The sequence below is a fragment of the Watersipora subatra genome, chromosome 6, assembly GCF_963576615.1.
Source record: "Watersipora subatra chromosome 6, tzWatSuba1.1, whole genome shotgun sequence".
NCBI classification, from domain to species: domain Eukaryota; kingdom Metazoa; phylum Bryozoa; class Gymnolaemata; order Cheilostomatida; family Watersiporidae; genus Watersipora; species Watersipora subatra.
Window position 1 is genome coordinate 16,812,888 of NC_088713.1, and position 22,319 is coordinate 16,835,206.

Below are 22,319 nucleotides of genomic sequence, written 5' to 3' on the forward strand. Positions count from 1 at the left end.
TGCAAATTTGATGAGCAACTATAAATATCCTATAGATAATAATTGTGAAAACTTTTGTACATGCAGCAGTAGCAATTGTAATAGTAGTAAGAATAGCAGTGGTAGTAGTAGTAGTAATAATAGTAGTAGTAGTAGCAGTAGTAGTAGTAGTAGTAGTAGTAGTAGTAGTAGTAGTAGTACTAGTAGTAATAATAGTAGTAGTAGTAGTAGTAATAGTAGTAGTAGTAGTAGTAATAATAATAGTAGTAGTAGTAGTAGTAATAGTAGTAGTATTAGTAGTAGTAGTAGTAGTAGCAGTAGTAGTAGTAGTAGTAGTAGTAGTAGTAGTAGTAGTAGTAGTAGTAGTAGTAGTAACAGCAGTAATAGTAGTAGCAGTAGTAGTAGTAGTATCTGCAGGAGTAATCGTAACACATAATTTTTTATTCAATTTCCACTTTTTACCATGATATGCATGTGCCGCCATAGCTCAGTGGTTAGAGCGCCTGTCTAGTAAACAGGAGGTCATGAGTTCAATTCTCATTGGTGGCTTGTGAGTTCTTATGATATATTTTGCTGGGTGGATCTCATTTTTGCCAGAGCAAAGTGATTTTTGTTTATGTTTAAGGAGCCGTCTGCAACTACTGTACAAACAAATTGGTGTATGTGAATTTGATGAGCAACTATAAATATCCTATAGATAATAATAGTGAAAATTTTTGTACATGCAGCAGTAATAGTAGTAGTAGTAATAGTAATAGTAATAGTAGTAGTAGTAATATTAATAGTAGTAGTAGTAGTAGTAGTAGTAGTAATAGTAGTAGTAATAATAGCTACATTAGTAGTAGTAGCAGTAATAGTAGTAGTTGTAATAGTAGTAATAACTATAGTAGCAATAATAGTAGTAATATTAGTGGCAGTAGTGGTAGTAGCAGTAATAGAAGTTGAAGTATTTATAGTAATAATAGTAGTAATTATACTAATAGTTGCAGTAGTTGCAGGAGTAGCAGCTACATTTAATTTTTTATTCAATTTCCACTTTTTGCCATCTTGGGTGAGGGCCGCCATAGCTCAGTGGCTGTTGTGCCAGCCTTACTAATAGGTCATGAGTTCAATCCTCATCGGTGGTTAAAATCTGTTGTATACATTTTATTATAGATTTACACAGACAAATATCAATCATTGCATAATCAATTAATTCCTATAAGTTTGCACTGAGAATATAAAAGTTTAACTTACATATGCATTAAATTTGGCAGTTAGGTCAATGCAGGCTGGCAGGAATAGTTTTGATAAAGGTCAGGAGGTCAAGGTCAAGAAGTGAAAGATTTAGGCAAAAGTTCATAGGTAGGTTAGAATTTATAGGTAAGGGCAATTATACCTTTGCTAGTAGACAAGACTACGAATTTACCGCTTGCCCAAATAAGAACTCAACTTTTAGCAGCGCAATAGATAATGGAGTTGCGTGCTCTTTTTATGATTAAAACTTGTACTTCATTAGAGCTAGAACATGGTAATATATTGCAATTGCATGACGATGATAGTATTTCATATTATTGTAGAAACTAAATGTTTATTAAAATAAATACAGTTTTTTAAGATAATAATATATTTTGTTATTGGTTATAACAGATATATAATTTATTGTTACAAACAAAACTTTAGCCAAATACATTTTGTCTTTTTAGAGCTAGATAGTCATTCCAAGTTGTTCTTCAATTTATCCTATGTAATGCCTTAACATAGTATAGCATAACATGGTATAGCATAGCATAGTATAATAGCATAGCATAGTATAGTATAATATCGCGTATCACAGCAAAGCATAACATAGTATAGCATAACATGGTATATATCATAACATAGTATAGCATAACGTAGCAAAGCATATCATGGTATAAAGTAACGTATTTACATTTACATGTAATATTTTTATCAAAACAACAAAATCCAAAAGCAAGCATAGTATTAAATCCCGAAAGGTTACTGCGTATTTATGTTCAAATTGATGCAGAAACATCATGTTGTGTACTATTGTTATATTTATGTTGGCTGTTGGACAAGGAAATTTAAAAGTTTGAATCTTTTCCAGCTAGTACCAGTTAGAGATCTATGATTCATTCTGGATACCAAAGTCAGTTTTAAACACTAAATAAACAAGTCATTCTAAAAATAATCTAAAGTTATTTTACGTTATTTTATGCTACCGGAACAACGCAGAGGTTGGCGGTATTATTGGCTAGGCAGAATTTTCTTGCGCAGATTGCCACTTACGCACTGGTCTTGCATAAGCAGTGCTGGAATGTGATTCGCTTGCCATGTTTGCTAGGCGTGACGGATTAGTTTCTTTCTCAGCGTTTCATTGGTTACCAAATGAAAAACAAGTTTATTGAGATCAGAATGTGGTGAAGAGGAAAGGGTAGCTGGTAAATCTACCTGCGGCTCACTACTGATGTAAATAGATTGTCTACATAATTTCACACAACTCGTGTAATCTTTCAAATCAGAGATTTTATGTAGTGGAAGCAAGCATTAACAGAACATTTGATAAAAAAGTATAACCTAGAGAATCATTCTGCAAAAACGAGAGAGAGATAGGTGAGAGAGAGAAAGAGAGGAATAGAGAGAAAAAGAGAGAGTGGGAGAGAGAGGAAGAGAGGAATAGAAAGAAAAAGAGAGAGTGGGAGAGAGAGGGAGAGGGAAAGGGAGAGGGAGAGGGAGAGGGAGAGGGAGAGGGAGAGGGAGAGGGAGAGAGAGAGAGAGTGAGAGAAAGAGAGAGAGAGAGAGAGGGGGGGGAGGGAGAGAGGGAGAGAGTGAGAGAGAGTGGGATGGAGAGAGAGAAATATAGTGATAGAGGGAGACAGAGATTGCCAGCACACTTAACGCTTCTTGCTTGTCTAAGATATCCGCCATAGATAATGTGCCCACATGTATAGAATTGATGGATAAGCAAAAACATGGTGGCCATTGTTTTTCCTTGTTCAATCTAACACATGACAGCTGATTGCTCAGTCAAATAGCTAAAACCCCTCAACTTTATGTGATGCTGAATCGGTACTTCCCAATTCTACAAACCAGTGCTCTTCCATTAGAGTCATCCAAACATGCCAACTAAATATAAACTCTTACCTCAGAGTTGGTTGTGCAATTACTATTTTTAGCTTTGTCCTTTTACATTGAAGGCTGAGAAAGAACATTGGCCTGTCATGAAACTTAAATCTCAGGCTGAAGGCATTGACCTGTTCCAAATTCAGAGAGTGATTGGCTACACGGAGTTGCCTTTTTCACATAACAGCCCTTGCAAGTGTATGGAATTGCACCACGACAATGGATACACATATATGTAAGTATAACAAGTTATTAGCATTGGTAAATCATCAACAAATTTATGGTTTACATTACATTACTTTGCCAGAAGAAAAAAATGAAAAGACAGAAATCAGGGGTTAGTGAGCTGAACAAAAGTGTTTTTAAATTTGGTAATCTAGTAGCATTGCAGAGGAGCCAGGATAGGGAATTGTAGGTTATAGTAACAAAATTTTATAGCCTACAGATTGTTCATGAACTGAAACATACGATATTGAAACATACACAAGCTATCATTATACTGAAAAGTTTGCTTGACAGAGTTTAGCAAGCTTGATAAAGATGTTATAGGCATCAACCCTCTAACAAGGGCGTCCCGAGTTGGCTTCCTACACAAGAGGTTCTGAGTCTAAGCAGCCGCTAGCCAATTAAAGTGAACTTGGCCTGTTTGGACAGACATTCTCTCGAGTAGCACATGTTGGTAAATAACCAACAAAGCTGCTGGTTTCCTATTTGTTTATTTTTGAAAATATCTAGAAGAAGTTAGCTTGTATCGATGAAGAGTTAATGCTGTTACGCAAATTTCGCCTTTTTTAAATTTGAATCAGCCAACCTGACAAAGTCATAAGTAAAAACAGTAATAACCATACTAACTGTCAAGAAATCACCTAAATACCGTATAGGTAGAATATTAGTTGTTAATACCAGCAACTTCCTGCTTACAATGTCATTCAGACTGTTCAACTAATTGTTAGGTTTTAAAGCGTTTAGTCAAGGTGTGCAGCTAGTATGTTTTCAGATATATTTGTTACCAAAAAGAGTTTGGTTGTCTGACAACACAAATATAATTGCTTTCAATTAAGTTGGACACTCTCTATAAATGGATAAACAAGGTAAAATGAATACAACAAACACTTTGGTGTTATTTAATGGGTCACAGGCAGCCTTTTTATGTTATTAATGTTATATATGTGCAAAAACATGTATGTGCTATGTTATAGCTCACCGTGGTTTGTTAACTTAAAAGTCTACTAACCATGTGCCACTGTACTCCACATGTTTCCTTGGTAGCTTCGGCTGCCATACTTTGACCTAGTTAAAATTTTGTCTTGAACGGTGACTTGTTGATCCCCAACAATCCAATGACTGATGTCCATACACAGTTCTTGAGAGACGTATGTTAACCAAGAATTGCGTTTGGACAATCATTGCTTGGATGTCTATGGAAAGAAAACCTCTCATCCACATCTTTACATCCAGAGTTGATCAAAAAAACAACTTAGATTTAAACCTCAGATGCAGTGCAGTTCGTTGCAAAGCGTCATGTGAGAAGGAAAGATCTGCACTGCTTTAATATTAGTACTTATGGTAGAAGGTTTCAGACACACAAAACCACTTTTCTACTGATCAATTTAATAACGCAAACAATTGTCAATCTGATCTTCCCTTCTTATGAAATACAAACAAGCGGCTTACTAAGTGACAGCAAGTGTTGACCTAAACTTTATACCACTGGTTGTTGTCCAACTCTTTCTCGTAGCTCCAAGTAGAATGCTCTGCGTGCAGTCGGTTGGTGAACTCAATCAGATGAGATGGTAGAATGCATGACTAGCCAGCATGAGCCACCAGAAGTAAATGATGGCAAACACTTGGGAGGGTTTCAGCGCCAAATGCTAACGATCCGGTACGTCATGCAATGTAAGCCTTTGCATACGTGGCAAATGTTGGTAACCATTGGTAACAGGCTGTAGCCATGATCTCTCAGCCAAGGATCTGAAAAACATAATTAATCATTCTGACCTGTCTCGCAAAGGGATTGTTTGTGATGGTGCAGTGTGAAGATTCGCTAGATTATGGTATGCTCCTTTGATTTACCGCCGTCTTCTCTGGCTTCTCGAGCTGATTGATAGTCAACAAGAAAACATAGAGTTACATGTCTAATTATTAAGAGCGAGTACGATGTCTACTTGGCTTATTGCAAGCAGAGGCTGTACATGCTTTTAAAAGTATTATTACACAAACAATGGCTCTACGAGCTTGACTAGACATGCTTGAGTCTGGTGACAAGGGAACCCCCAATAATTGGAGACATACCCAATTGCATAGAGCAACTTCTGGTTGGATGTAATGCCACCAAAAATGGCCTTTTTGGAAATTGAACCCAGTCCAGTGCTTTGCTGGTCTTGCGTTTTAGACCACTGCACCACAGCTGACCTCAAGCTAGTAGCTAGTCAATAAGGGAAAGGTTTACAAGTATCATTGTTTTAGCCAGTATGGCTTCCATAAAATGAGGAGCCATTGGTGAAGTTGACTGCACAAAATCAGATGAGAGCTGCACAAACCTATGTCCACCAAGAAATCAACACAAAAAGGAAAAATGAGAGACCAAACTTATTCAATGGTGGATCATCTCAACTATGGTGTCAGCATTGTTTGCAAGACACAATATTTTATGATCAAAAAGTTTAAAGGGAGACAACTAGAAACATATATGAACAATGTGAGTTCCACACAAGTGAACACACCATTTCATTTGGTGGCTTAAATAGGCTGCTATAGACATACACCAGCAAGTGATAATACGTTACCTTACAATGCTGCGGTATTCAGATAATAAAGCGTCAAGTAGGTGTAAATGTATATTGGTTTTCTAGCACTAGGTTATATGATTTACTCAGATACATATTTCATTCACATATGCTTATTTATATATATACATATTTACACATTTAAACATATACGGTATATCTATACATATAAATCTCAAAGTTTGTCATCTGTCTGCCATTCGTCTGTTGCTCATCTGTTGTTCGATCTATTCATTTATAGCGATTAGTATCAAGCGATGAAACAACCGTATTACAGAAAACTCGACTTCCCATTCACCTGGTGATAAGCTAACCTAGCAAGCTATGAGATGCGATGGATTCATTGGGCGATATCAATTAAAATACGCATAGTGACTCTCCATTACCGCGCAACATCACTAAAGCTTGCTCTCATGGCTCTTATTAGTAAGTTTAGCAGTACGACTACTAACTTACTCAAATTAACAATTGGCAATGTGCCAGGCTAATGGCAAGTGGCAAGCAACTACATTACCTGTCACTGTTTATAAGCTGTGTTTTAATACACATACAACGCCAGGCATTTGGCTAGTACAATATACAATCTATGTTTATATCTACATTATATGTTTATATATATATATAGATTATCTTTAGAAATAAAAATATAAGTTTCAAAAATATTAACAAAAAAGAGCACTCAATACACTGCGTGCAGAGTGCATTATACTAGAAGTTCTCCTGTCATACAGCCCACGACCTGATAATGGAATAAATGGTAATGAAAAAAAGAAAGGGTAGTGCTGGTTGTTGAAAAAAGTAGTTGTCAGCAGGAATTGACAGAGTATAGTGTACATGAGAATTGTTCGAGATGATATAAAATAAATTTGAGGGAGCACGACTTCAAAAAGAAAATTCTATTAACCTAGTAATTTGACAGGGGAACTTGGTGGTACGTATGACATGGTAGTTGTATTTGAGCATTATACTTTGAGTGAATTATACTATAATATAAAATAAAAAGAGCATTTAGCTGTTAGTCAAGTCACTAGTCGAGTAACTGTAAGTCACTACATGGTTTTATCAAGTAGATATAGATTTGTTTGAAACAACTTCATAATGATTGATGAGCGGCTAAGTTCTCTCTATATTTTATATTTTAATGTGTATATACACATGTATACATTACATGTACATTACATTACATATACACATGTATACATTATATATATTTACATATAATACAATATATATCAAACTATTACCTCCTGTTAATCCAATTAGTTGATAATGTCTACTCAAGCTCAGGTTTCTCACCAGAGGCCAGGGAGTTAAAGCACTCGCTCTAAGATCTTAGCCATTCCCAATATCGCATTGATATATATATATATATATATATATATATATATATATATATATATATATATTAACTAAAAGCAAGTGCAAAAGCATATAAAAAGAGAACTTTACACTAAAAACCTAAAAGATTATTAGTGGAGTATGAAATATTTGAAAAATTATTGCGAAAAAGAAAACTTTTAGTATTTGCGTTACAAATTTGTTTCGTGCGGAGCACTCATCAGACGCGATTGTACTAAAAATCGATTTTTAGTACAATCGCGTCTGATGAGTGCTCCGCACGAAACAAATTTGTAACGCAAATACTAAAAGTTTACTTTTTTCGCAATAATTTTTCAAATATATATACATGTATATATATAGATATATATATATATAGATATATATAGCACGAATATAGTAGTATTTTATTCGTAGTATATCTTCATGATCTCTGCCTCCAAACCATTACTTTCTGCACATACCTAAGCAAACTTCTTCATGTCATTCTTGCGAACTCTCTTGTAGCTTTCCAACACCAACAAACCTTTTTTTATCTCCAGTTAGTCTCCCTGGTAATACAGTGACCTAGTGAAGGTCTTTTACTCTTGACACGCAGGCATAATTTTTTTATTAGCAATACATAGGACCTAAAGCCTTGCTAAGGCAAAATGCAATAACAACCATCAATCAACCTTGTCAAATGATTGGATCAAGATAGTCTTTATCCAGCACTGACTGTCTCTACTAAAGACACACTCATGTTTTTTTGCTTTTCAGTTCAATACTTTTTACGAAGCCTCAGTTTCTAGCAGATGGTGACAAGAAAGGAGCATTCAGAGAATTCTTGTCATAGCCAAATATTCTGAATATATCTGCCTAGTTACCAAAAATGGTCTCAATAAACAGTTAAAATAAGGGCCTAGAGAACCTGACCTGCATACAACAGGGCAGGGTTCAATTCGCAGATAGGCCACTGTCTTAACAGGTCCTTTTTTAGTAGTTCAGTTATGTCACCTATTAGCCAAGACAAAAAGGGTTTAAAAAGAAGAGAAGGCAAAATGAAAAGAGAGCAAAATGAAGAGAAGGTGAGTGAGTGAGGAGAAGAGAGGGCAAGAGGAAGAAAAGAGGGAGAAAGAAAGAGGGGGAGAGGGTGAGAGGAAGAGAAGGCAAGAGGGAGAGAAAAGAGAGAGAAAGAGAGAGAGGGGGAGAGGAAGAGAGAGGGAGGGAGTTGGGGAAGAGGAGAGAGGGAGAGAGAGAAAGAAGGGGAGAGGGAGAGAGGGAAAGAGGTAGAGAGGTAGAGAGGAAAAAAGAGGAAGAGAGGGAGAGAGAGGGAGAGAGAGAAAGAGAGCGGGAGAGAGAGGGAGAGAGAGAGAAAGGGAGAGAGAGAAAGGGAGAGAAAGAGAGAGAGAGGAAGAGAGGGTGGAAAAAGGGAGAGAGGAAGAGAGGGAGAGAGAGAAGGAGAGAGAGAAAGGGAGAGAGAGAAAGGGAGAGAAAGGGAGAGAGAGGAAGAGAGAAGGGTGGAAAAAGGAAGAGAGGAAGAGAGGGAGAGAGAGAAGGAGAGAGAGAAAGAGAGCGGGAGAGAGAGAGAGAGAGAGAGAGAGAGAGAGAGAGAGAGAGAAAGGGAGAGAGAGAAAGGGAGAGAAAGGGAGAGAGAGGAAGAGAGAGGGTGGAAAAAGGAGAGAGGGAGAGAGGGAGAGAGGGAGAGAGGGAGAGAGGGAGAGAGGGAGAGAGAGGGAGAGAGAGGAAGAGAGAGGGTGGAAAAAAGGAGAGAGAGAGAGAGAGAGAGAGAGAGAAGGAGAGAGGGCAAAAGGGAAGGAGAGAAGGAAAGAGGGAGAGAAAGAATGAGAGGGAGAGAGGGAAAGAGTTTGGAACGTAATTTTAATTTTGAATAAACAAATGGCTATTGTTCAGATGGTAGGTAATTCTTGCCCAACTCCACAATCTACCTGCAGCTGCTAGGCTAGGCATCTTAAAATCAACTACTAAGATGATCCGTCATGTTTATTTTAATATAGCATCTTGCCAACAGCTCTGTGATAGGACATGCTAAAATTATTGCCAATAAAGTGATATATACATATGTCATACAAATGGCTTTGTCTTGTCACGAGTATTTATGCAACAGTTTTACTCCATAGCCAGTTGTGTTCTTCTTTTCCCAAGACCCCTTCACCAGCTGCTGCTGTTACACAACATCCTGAATGTCTTATTTTGTGGTGAACAATTTGGGTAACAAACAAACTGCACTCATGCATTGATGAGGTGAAGTGGTGAAAGCAAAGTTGCACCATGCTTATTTTTGGGCCATTTTAAATGCTTGAAGGATTGTTGAATGTAAGTGCCGCCTTTATAGAAAATTCTAGAAAAGTTATGAGAGCTTTAGCTAGTTTAGACTAACATTTTCTCAGACTAGCTAATCACAACATGGCTTGCGGCAACAATAACTGCTATCACAGTGTGTTAATCATTTGGAGAAATTGTTACTAAAAATAACAATCAAACAGTAACCAGGAGCAAGAGCTGGTTTTTATTTTGACAGCAAATTAATTTTTAACTGTTAAAAGCTTAATTCAACAAATCTTGAATAAATAAAACTTTTTATGTGCTCAAAGAAGGAGAAAGAGAAGTTTTCTTCTTCTGGGCTTTTTAACGCGATAAAGTTTTGCAAATTTTTATCTCAAAACATCCTGGCAGTCAGTTTACCTACAAAAAAATCAGAAATGATAGAAAATTAAATATCTATACTTTATGGTATAATCTTTTTTAAAATTGGATGCGAGCAGCCTTTTGCCGCTGTCAAGAATCCTATTATGCCACCTGTTAATCAGGTCAAAGCTTTTTTGACAAAAAAACAGTTGGCTGCTGCATAATGTAGCAGTATTTTTAAATTTATTATGGCTCTAAACTGTTTTCCTTATTAATTTTTATGTATGCTTGTAACTAAAAAGTATTGTACATACAAAAAAGAGAAAATAGACGGAAATCGTGTAGTGAGAAAGGTTAATTTCTTTACATTCTTTGTTAATGTAAATATTGAGTTTTCTGCCAAGAAAGAACTAAACAGCTCTGTCACTTAATCTTGCTTGATTAAGGAATTAGGAAAAAAAACCGAGCTGCCATGCCTATTAGATATTTATTAGGCTCTTCCTTTTTCTCACTTAAAATTAGTTCCTCGAATTAAGTTCATGGTTAATTAATTTTATTTTCCCATAGAATCAAATGGTCCAAACGAAAGTGCAAACCATATATACACAACAATTGAAGCCACAAACTTCCTCCAGCTCACCAATATGACATTCTATGCCGGCTATAATTCTTAGCCTTAGCTCCATGATTTCACTTAAACTTAGCATAAGATCGTTCTACTGTCTGGGTTTTTATTAAAACCGTGGCTAAAAACTGTTGTTTTGAATCAGGCAAGTGCTCAATGTTTGCCTTTTAAGAAGTAGGTATTAGCTGGGAGCTGTCATAGCTATGGGAGTTGGGTGATGGATTAGTCTGGAAGGGAGTAGAACGTTCTGTAGAAATTCAAAGGGCACTATGCAAGGCGTCTAGGCATCAGCTGATAGATTATATGCTAATGGATAATTGAAAGAATTAGCTAGACCAAAACACTTGCTTTTCCCTCGATTATGCAGTGCAGTTGAATTACTCCAGTAGATTTGTTCCCAATTACTTAATATGTGTTTGTGACTTTTAGCAAGTTCATACAATAGCATTAACTAGAAGTAATAGTAGCAGTGGTAGTAGTGGTATTAGTAATAGTATTTGGGGTTTCGGTTGCAGTGTTAGTACTAATGGCTGTAGGGGTAAAAATTGTAGTTATAATAATAACAGTAGCAGTAGTAGTAGCAGTTATAGTAGTAAATTTCAATCTTTGATCAAGTTTCCATTTTTACCCAAGTGCATGGGCCGCCATAGCTCAGTGGTTAGAGCGCCTGTCTAGTAAACAGGAGGTCATGAGTTCAATCCTCATTGGTGGCTGATGTATTTTAGGATTCTCTTTGCGCGGAAGTTGTCAAAACTCTGTGATAAATTTGAAGTTTAGAAGATCACACAGTGACATGTTTTTTCATTTTTATGAAGTGTTTTTTACTTGTGATTCATCAACATCTTTCCTCTTTTGAATATTAATGTTATTATTCATACCGCACCTTAAACGTTTATACCGGACGGTGCCCTCTCTTTGAACTAAAAAAAGGTGCAAGTTTAATCTGTTACGAATATACTACGCTGCAAATACCACTCCTTTCCCATCTGATAAGAGCACACTTGATGTCAACTCTAGTTCAAATGTAGCGTACCAGTTTCCAAGATCTAATAATATAACAATTTATTATAACGAGATAGACAGGCGTGAAAGTGATCTACATTTTATCAATGAGTCAATAAATCATGGTCATTTCCTACTTTAGCCTGTGGTCAGTTGATCAGAACCACTTGTTACACAAAAGTTGTTAAGGCATTATTTGTTTCTAGGGAATGGAACAAGATGTTATATTGAGCTTTGTAAAAAAATAATTACGCCAGAAAAGCAGTGAAGGATGTTACTGGTGCAAAGCTGTGAAGGGATTAATTTGCTAAACATCCTATTATGGGGTTTACTTGTTCTGCCGCAAATCCATCCTAATAGTTTGTCTTTTGCAAGTTTGACAACAGTTTACTTCTTTGATCGGTGTTGATTCTGTTTTTTTCAACCATCCGCTGTCATTGAATTAAGTCATAGAAATGCAAGACTTCTTTTAAAAAATACCTTTTATTTCAATTTTTGTAACTTCAAAAATTTCAGTTTCAGTATGTTGAAGCCTCGATAAAAAAACTAGTACATATATATGTCACAAGCATGAGCTTTGGTGAATATTGGATGCTCAATCTCATAGAACATCATTGTGACAATTGAGTGTGCGGAAGGTTCTGGTTTTAGCACAAGGGTACATGATACGTACTGAGTGTTTGCAAATCCGCAGCAACTGAAAGAGCTTCCGTATTTCTGCCAGATGTGAGCAGAGATCTTACCCAGCAGATGTGAGCAGTAAATATTGCAATCTCATTGGATGTTCTTACTATTGTAAAAGAATTGCTGCCATTTGGGTGCAAACACCCTGATTTTTAGAAGCATCATTGGCTAAGAATACAGATCCAGAGAGTACAGAATACAAAGAATACACATCACTAACATACAGTCTGAAGTAATCGTCATAAATTAATATTTGTAAGTTATGTCGAAAACCCGCTTGTTTTGTAAATGCCATAAAAGGGTTTGTAGAACTTCCTTTACCAAACAAAGCAATAATATTTCTAGATGCTAATTAGTGAAAATACACACAGAGGGTAACAACAACTTTGCAGATATTCCTCAGTGAATACTCCTTAGTCAATGGCGGTGAACTTTTGATCACATGTGAAATGATTTATGGGTACAGATTAAAAAAAACACATTTAGTTCCAACTTGTATTTTTCTGGAAAACAGAGCCGCATTAAGAAATTGAAGCCAATTGTCATAATCTGGTACATCTGCAATTGTTTGATCTACCAATGTCGTAACTACACAGACACCTGTGTGCAGTCCTTCAAACATGGAGTATGAGGTCTGCTTAGCTTACTGGAAGCAGAGGCTGTGCATGTTTTTAAGAGCCCTTTTTTCTCTAACAATGACGCTGAGATTTTGGCTGGACATGTCTGTGTCCGGTCGCAAGAAAACCTCGGCAACTAGAGACATGTCCAGTTGCAGAGAGCAACTTAAGGTTGGATGGAATTCCTGGCACCACCAGTAGCTTTTTTTTGGGAATTGAACCCCAAGCTGTTGTTTGCACACCTGGCGTTCTAAACCCCTAGGTCATGGCTGCTCTCTACACAAACATAAGTAACAACTTCACAAGTCATATCTGGTACGGTTTATACCAATTCTGAGGTCTTCGTTTCATCTCGCATAACTTTACACAGCTTAACATGGATTACTGACATAAACAACAACAGTCAATGCAGATGAATGCATTAGCGCCAGTCAGTTCTATGGTAGATATCTGGTATTAATCGCGTTCGAATGCACACTTTTGCAATATCTTTGTGAGATAATCTTCCTGGGAGATTGAAATCGCTACACCACCAGAAACTTCTGGTGTCACTGTCTGACGTACACTAGCAAACGAGTCATCCTGAGCCGGCACGGTTACACCATGAAGTTGGGCGGAAAGCCGGTATCTGGACATATTAGAGAGTGCCCTTAATTGGTCGATGTGATTCATAATGGAGCTGTCAAATAGAAACGCTGAAACCAATTGATGACGTCGTATTTGTTAATTATACATTCCAACCATGTCAATTGTTGCCAGCCAGTGGTACACATTGGGATGTTTGGCAAGTAGTTAGCGAAGCAATGAGCCACATCCAACGCTAGCAATATGTAAAATAAAGAAGGCGTCAGTTTTAGCTTTGGGAGTCCCAACTAGTTGTTAGTTGTTGGACTAGAATATTATCTATAGTCTCTAGAATATTGTCTATAATATATGTAATATAGTGTAAAGTATTTATAATGTAGTCTACAGTGTCTAGAATATTTTCTATAGCATCTAGCATATTGTCTATAGTATCTAGCATATAGTCTATAGTATCTAGAATATTGTCCATAGTATCTAGCATATAGTCTATAGTATCTAGAATATTGTCTATAGTATTTAGAATATTGTCTATAATATATATAATATAGTGTAAAGTATCTATAATGTAGTCTATAGCATCTAGAATATTTTCTATAGTATTTAGAATATTGTCCATAGTATCTAGCATATAGTCTATAGTATCTAGAATATTGTCTATAGTATCTAGCATATTGTCTATAGTATCTAGAATATTGTCCATAGTATCTAGACTATTGTATATAGTATCTAGAATATAATCTATAGTATCTAGAATATTGTCTATATTATCTAGAGTATAATCTATTGTATCTACATTATAATCTATTGTATCTACATTATAATCTTTAGTATCTAGAACATAGTATATAGCATCTACAATATAATCTATAGTCATTGTATACCATACTTTACTACAACTTACAGCATTCATGGGTAACTGACTTGGTCTAAATCTAAAGGTTTCTAACATCTCTGCAGATCTTGTAAGAGTATTTTTAGGTTCTTTATGTGTACGTGTATACGATTGGGTAAATGTGGGACGTTCGAACTCCAATAGCTTACTTATGATAAAAAGTGTAGCCGCATACATAGCATATGTCTTGAACCTTTCTCATTGTGTGATATAATTTCATTTTAGAATGTTCCATTTGTTTTGTTTGTAATCTATATATATATACAAATCTCAAAATCTGTATTTCAGTTTGTCCAGCTATATCTGTTAGAATTTTGGAATGAAAAATCTGTAACCCCGAAGATTTGATCTAGGAACCGCTCATTCCCAATGGCAAATGCCTTACCAATTTAGCTACGCAATTCTTGTACCCCCCCCCTAACCAAAGCTGAGACCCCTGGTCTAGATGATGTCATGAGCTGTCAGCCTTGATTGTTTGTTATGTTCATAAGTAAATGCAGTAATATCAGCCATCTATTATTAGCGTTGGCTTATGCGTGCCCCTCATCCCCCCCCACCCCCTACCCCCTCATCACCCCCCTCCCCCCCCCCCCCCCGAGGTTGAGGACTGGATAAAGAACCAAAGGAAGAGAGCAGAGAGCAAGCAGTTGATTACAGACAGCAGAAAGCAAAAAGTAGACATCAAGGAACAGGAAGCAGAGATCAAGTAGCAGAGAACAGGTAGCAGAGAATCCAGAATAGAGAGCCAGGACCGGGTTCCTGGCCCGGGTACAGGTTCCTGGCCCGGGTACCAGCTCTCTGTAGGTAGCCGAGTGGCAGGTAGCACAAAGAAATTGCAGAAAGCAAGTAGGAGCAGAGACCAGGGAGCAAGGAGCAGGAAGTAAAAGGGCTGAAACAAGTAAATAAAAACTTAAACAGCCAAAAGCAGAGAGCCGACAAAGAATGGAGAGCTGATAGCAAAGGGCCAACAGCAGATTGAAAACAAAGAACAGATATAGCTTAGACCAGATAGCAAACAGATAGCAAAAAGCAGATAGCAAAGAGTTAAGAGTAACAAGCAGACAGGGAACAGAGAGCCGGTTATCAACCCATGATGATTGTGCAATAATGACAACTACGAACGGTCAAAGTATGATATTAACTCTTTGACATCAGACTCTATGCTCCAACAATGCTACACATTCCAGTGTTCAATTCATAATATGAAGAAGCAAATATTAAACGCATAGGCTACAACAATAAATAATCATTTTCTTATTAGACAGGCACGGCAGGTGGTAGAAGGCGCTGGGAAGCCTTGGCTAGGGAAGGAATCTCTAAAGATGGTCAACAGAAGCTCTGCTGAAAGCATTGAAGTGCATCTGCGTTCACATCTGACTGGAGTCTCTACGGCTCAAATATAAATGGGAGACGGACTTGCACAAAATTGTAGTAGATTTTATCCGAAAGTCTCAGTATTTTTTATTATTTATGATTTTTTTTGTGTTTGAGCTGATCAGACAGCCAGAATGTTTCAAGATTAAAATCGACAAAACTTGATCTAGGTTAAAATGCTCAAATCATACAAAAGTGCGATTAGGACGTCTATAGTTGCAAAAAGACCAACGGAATGGCGATGCATTATGCTGCAACATCAACACAACGTCGATATCAACTATAGCATTGATAACAACTACTGAGGTCAATTCGCACCTTTTTTTACTCATTTAACCTCGATCAAGTTTTGTCAATTTTAATCTTGAAACATCCTGGCAGTCAGATCTCCTCAAACATCAAAAACAATCTCAAATGATAGAAAAATATTAATACTTTCTAACAGAATCTGCTAAACTTTTGTGTAAGTTTACCTTTAATTGTTGGCGATCTTTTCTTTTCTATATAGCTATATCTATATATATAGCTATAACTCATGACCTGTACATTTTAAGTTATGTTGGATCCTCTGCAGTAGCAAACGAGATTTCATAAAAACTCAATTAGTAGCACTAGCCAATAAAACAAAAAGACAACAGCGAACCTTTTCTTTAAAAATTGAGGATTATACCAGAACTTTATCCTGTTTGTAGTCATGGTGACGCTAGACAGCTGCTTAAGCTTCTCATGAACATCCTTACAATTGTTGGGTTTTTTGATATACATGTACATGTATGTATCACTTCAAATGTCTCCAGCTTATCATCACTTATATAGTTTAAAAAAAATTGAAAAAAATTGACAAGCTGAAGCATGTGTTTGAAAATCTTTATTATAATATAAGCCGTGTCCATCCATCTGTCGGTCTGTCTGCTTGTCTGTTTGGTTGAATCCTAGAAAAAATATTGCATCGGATGGGATTTGAACTTGCCAATTCTGCTTGGTAGATCGCCACTCTGATGCGGCATTTGAAATAATTGTGCAGTTATCAATTACACCTGGTGATCCCTTGCAATACCCTCAACTGTCAGAGTATTTTTAACATATTATGCTGTCACATGAACCAATGATTGAGTTCACTGGCCATTTAGCTTGTACGAGAGTCAGCTTATTAGTAATATGTCTATTTACGTGAGTTTAAAGCCGGTTTTGTTGATATCAGATCACTTTTGATCGCAATAAAGATCGAGAGACCCAATTGTTAGTCATCAAAAAATGCATATAATGTCATTAAGGCTATTGTCAGAAAAACAATCAACTCCAAATCTTTCTAATGAAAATAGCTCTATGTCATTCACACAACTCACCTAAATTTGGATGGCTTCCTCATTCAGCAGAAGGCTTTCCCCACTAGTGAGAGAAGCTTTGTGCTGGATGAGGAAGTTTGTTTTTCCTACTGGATTAACAGCCGTTAATTATAAACAGGTTTAAATATAACAAAAACTTGTAAAATTGGCAGACAAATCTATAAAACGAAATCTACAGAATTTACAAAATGACATCTACAAATCTACAAAAGGAAGGCTACAAATCTACAAAATAAAAGCTACAAATCTACAAAATGAAAACTACAAATCTACAAAATGAAAGCTACAAATCTACAAAATGAAAGCTACAAATCTACAAAATGAAAGCTACAAATCTACAAAATGGAAGCTATAAATCTACAAAGTGAAAGCTGCAAATCTACAAAATGAAAGCTGCAAATCTACAAAATGAAAGCTACAAATAAACAAAATGAAAGCTACAAATCTACAAAATGAAGGCTACAAATCTACAAAATTGAAGCTATAAATCTACAAAATGAAAGCTGAAAAATGGAAGCTGCAAAAGTACACTAATAAAATCTGGTCAGCTAAACACGGACTAAACAAACATGACAGGTTCACAATTGAAATGAACCCATTTTTTGATCCTCAAACCAACACGCACTATATTATTTTACCAAAACACTTATTATTTATATAATATTGTGCTAGTATCTGGGTCGGATATATGGATTTATAGATGTTTTTGTCAGTTGATTTGGTTTATTCATTGAATTCGTTTAATTTCTCAACCTTGGCTGTCTGTCTTACTTGATGGGTTAGTTGGAGAGAGATGGGTTAGTTGGTTACTTGAGAAGTGAGTTGGAGTTGTGGGTGAGTGGTAGATTGAGGATTGATAGTTGGTTTACGAGGCCACCTCATAGGATTATCTGAAAATTTGCAAGTTTTTAAACTTCTCATCATAATGAACATTTGATTTTACAGATGCTATCTTTACTGGCCAATTGATTCACACCCAACATCTAGCCTTTAATATATCTCAACTACTTTAACTGGGACAAATCTTACTAGTGTTTGGAGGATATCTCCTAACTATTGGCACAGTGCCAATAAGTGGAGAAAGAGGACCTACAGCCACAACCTCCTTTTCGACTATGGATGAGAATACAATCAAACGAACAAAGCGAATAAACCAATTCAACTAACGAAAACATCCATCCATTTGTCGCCATCCATATATCCAATCCAGATACTAGCACAAATATTATATACTATGCTATTACAAATTGCTTTATAGTATATATAATGTATATGATGTAATATTATTTATATATAATATAATAGATTAAATTATATGAATAATATAATATATTATATTACAGTATTTAATACTATAATCACATTATATTGCATAATATTATATTTTATTATGTTATGTTGTATCACGTTTATGGAATAGCGCAGAAGAGTTTTGTATTAGCATCCTAAACTTTCATTCAGATATTCTAACTGTTATTTTATTTCTAGTAGTATTATTTGTGTTGATATGAAGCGTGCCATTGGTTATGAATTGAAACAATAAGAATAGTTGAGCGAAAAATAGAAATAGAACAACTTTTCAAATCTTTTGCTAAATATTTCAATTGAATTTTTAGAAAGAATAACGGTTTAATTTAAAACTAGGTCATTTACGATAGAAGCACTTAGAATCTAGCCAGTATCGATAAAACGCTTGTCGCAAGTTCAGAAAAAGTTTAGAATTGCACTCAATTTGAACCCTTTCACATCTCAGTGACTTTGAACTTCTGCACTAGAAGTAAACCATTTTTATTTAATTAAACAAACAGTGATTCTAAAATTTACTAGACTTCTTCTGACACATTTCATATCGGAATGGTATCAGTTTCTAATATAACTTACTGTTTTTAATTCTAAAAGTTTTCAACTTATATTTATAATCCATAGTATAATTTATAATATTTATAATTTATAGCAAGCTTTAATTATATTAATAATGGCTATAAACTTCCTTGAATGGTGATGAGTCCTTCTTTTATATCCTAAAAAGCACTAGAGGACTGTTCGACAAGCACCTGCACCTGCCTATCTGTGTCATCTCCAGCTGCAGCCACCCAAGTATACTATTTCTCTAATTCAGAACGACAACTTGTCTGTCATCGTGCAAATAAATGAGATAGATATAGAGTTTTATTTGTGGTTAAAAGTTGGATGCCAGAAAAGAGTAAGAAGCAAACTATTATTTTGATTGGCTAACCACGAGCATTTCCTTCTCTTGCCAAGTCGGATGTGCCTGTCCCCACTAATCTCTGTGAATCATTAGGGTGTTGGAAAAAAGGGTTTTAATGCAATGCAGAGACAATCATTATGACTAGTGGAAAGATAGTGTTATTAGTCCGTTATGTGACACTTTAGGCTAGCCGGTTTTCTAAAGTCAAGGTCATAAATAGTGCCTTTAGAATTCAGTCTTGATAACTTTATTGAATACCAAAAGAAAAAAGAAAATCTCAAGCAGTTTTCGATGCACTTTTAGATTTAGTTCAACACCTAGAAGCCTAATCGCAAATATATATATATTTATATTTCCCAAAGTTTGTCTGTCTGTGTTTCTGCGCGTGTGTCTGTTCAGCAATAGCTATTAAAATCTTGAATTGAAAGCTCGCTGATCGCTTTATCTGAACTCACGGTGATTAAATACCACAATCTTCCAATCCATACACTTAACCACTGAGCTATATAGACTTTATATACGTGTTGGGCTTATCATATACCGTATATCGTATGCACACGCTAAGTGACGTACTATTTTAGCATTGCCCCCACGCGTTACAATATGCCCCTGTTATGAAATATTTTTGGCCCAACTCTGTGAAACATGATGCTTTTTCGTCTTGTTTTTCATTAGTGCGAATTTTTTCTGCCGCAAGATATCAACAATAATTTATCTCGAAATTAGAATTTGACGATTTGTTGCTGAGATGCTAGCCATGTATATAGCAGCAGGCCACTGATCCTAGACCGTATTTACAACTTTAATCGACTGTGAATGTACTGAGAATAGCTTAACTACTTTTAAACGAAGTATCATGTTGAAGCTACAAGCGTGTAGAACTCAATGAAAAACAGAAATCAAATGAAGTAGATAGTTTTTTTCACACTCTTTCAAAAAAGTGATGTTGTAGATATAACTGAAGAAACACAATGAATGCAGAACACTGAGTCTGATAGAGTGTACATGTATATATTTGTTATGAATAGAAAAATCAATAGTTTTAGTGTATAACTATTGTTGCTGAAGAAAAACTTTCTAGCTTTGTGTATTTCTGATCCTTCGTTACAACGAACTTCATCCAGTTCGTCAGTAGAAACTAAGGTTCTTTCCGAATCCTCTTTTCATTTCTCCGTCAGAAAAAGATGCCTTCGGTATTTTGGCAATATATCAAGAACTAATAGTGCAATCAACCTAAAACATTAGATTTAGGCTACATAAAATAGAGGTTTGGAAAAAGAATGCAAAACTACACCGTTGAATTTATTTGAGCGTATGATCGGGTGAAAAAACAACTCCCCGAACTATTTCGGGCTCAGGCTTAAAAGTGTTAACAGCATAATATCGTCTTTCGTCATAGCAAATCACATAGTTCCATTAGTATCAGTGTGTATCATTAAACAAAACCTCTGTACTGAACTTGCCTTGTGAAGCAAGCTCAACTGTTATGCGAAGGCTCAAAAAAGCATCCAGTTCCACACATGGTTTGATTAATATGTAAGCAACCTCTTAAAGATAGCGTATGAGGTTCCCTTCACCTGCTGCAACCTGCTGTTCACCGGTGTTTTAGACTACTAGGTTACGGCTGCTCACAGATTGATATCTGAAATCACTTGCAGTGACAGTAAGAGAACGGATTACCATACCGAAGCGAAGTGATTCATTCTCGGGTTCTATGCATTTAAACAGCAGTACTATTTCTACATTAGTAGGTTGACTTTATATCCATACCAAATTAACATAGTTCCGGCTTCTTGTGATGGCTGGAATGACTGAAATGCAACATTCATTAGAACTCTGGCTAGATATGCTTGTCAGAGCTCAGTTACTAACACATCAACTCAGCATGACTTCAACACAAAATCATAACCTTGACTTTAAAGGTCACCTTTACAACTTAGATCTTACTAGGAAACAGCTAGTCTACACGGTTAATCTTTTTTCAGTTCTAATCTCAGTCTAGACTAAATTGTGGTTCTTCCATTTTCAAAAGGATATTGGTCTTGTTTTCAGAGATTTTAATTCTCAAGACTAGATTTCACATTTTTCTGCAAAATGATTAATTATTTTAATTTTAACAAGGACACTCTAACTCCTGCAAAAATTGACCACACCTAAGTATTTCTGAATAATTGTGCAGCAACTTATTCTCTATTTCTCACTCAAAAGAGGTTTAAAAATACAAGAGAATAAACTAATAGAAAGATGGTGGAACGTGTCTTAACCTAAGCAAACCTTCTGAAATGAAGGTCTCAGTGGCTCTACTCTGATACAATGCTTATCTGCAATGTTTATAATTGTTTGGAAGAGGGAGGGAGAGGGAGGGAGAGGGAGGGAGAGGGAGGGAGCGGGAGGAAGAGGGAGGGAGAGGGAGGGAGAGGGAGGGAGAGGGAGGGAGAGGGAGGGAGAGGGAGGGAGAGGGAGGGAGAGAGAGGGAGAGAGAGGGAGAGGGAGGGAGAGAGAGGGAGAGAGAGGGAGAGAGAGGGAGAGAGGAGGGAGAGAGAGGGAGAGGGAGAAAGAGAGAGAGAGAGAGAGAGAGAGAGAGAGAGAGAGAGAGGGAGAGAGAGAGAGGGAGAGAGGGAGAGAGAGAGGGAGAGAGAGGGAGAGAACGTATAAAGGTCTAATTCCATTTTGTAACCACAAGTGACTTTTCCAAGAATCAGATCCCTCCCTGTTGTTTATAGGTTTAGATGGCATCCAAAATGGAGTCGTCTTGTCACACTAGAAGCTTTTTCTCTAAGGTATTAGTAATTTATGATAAATATGTTACTACTCAATGGTTCAACTCATAACGGCGGAACCGAGATTTTTAAAAGCTCATATTTCAACTAGTCAAATGAAGTTTGCCAAAACCTGTCACTTCAGTATGAAAAAGTTTTTCAAGTGAATATGCAGGAATACTAAAATAAATATTGGACCAATTTGTGTTACAAGTACTAAATCAAAATTAACCGTTACAACGCTATGCAGAAAAATTAATTTAATAGGTTTTGAAAAATCTTTGCATGAACCTTTTGAGATCCGTGTTTGTGAAATATTTTTGTGGTTAGGGAAAGTCTACGCTTATGTTAGTACTGGGTTGAAACTTGTTTGAGTCTTCCTATATTTAT

The 22,319-nt window shown here is 36.2% G+C and overlaps 2 non-coding genes across 2 annotated transcripts; both read left to right on the plus strand.

Moving 5' to 3' along the window:
* The first annotated feature begins 455 nt into the window (after positions 1-455).
* Positions 456-528, plus strand: Trnat-agu (transfer RNA threonine (anticodon AGU)). The gene has a single exon. It is a non-coding gene; the product is annotated as a tRNA-Thr (tRNA).
* A 10,573-nt stretch (positions 529-11,101) lies between these two features.
* On the plus strand, positions 11,102-11,174 carry Trnat-agu (transfer RNA threonine (anticodon AGU)). The gene has a single exon. It is a non-coding gene; the product is annotated as a tRNA-Thr (tRNA).
* Positions 11,175-22,319: the final 11,145 nt, after the last annotated feature.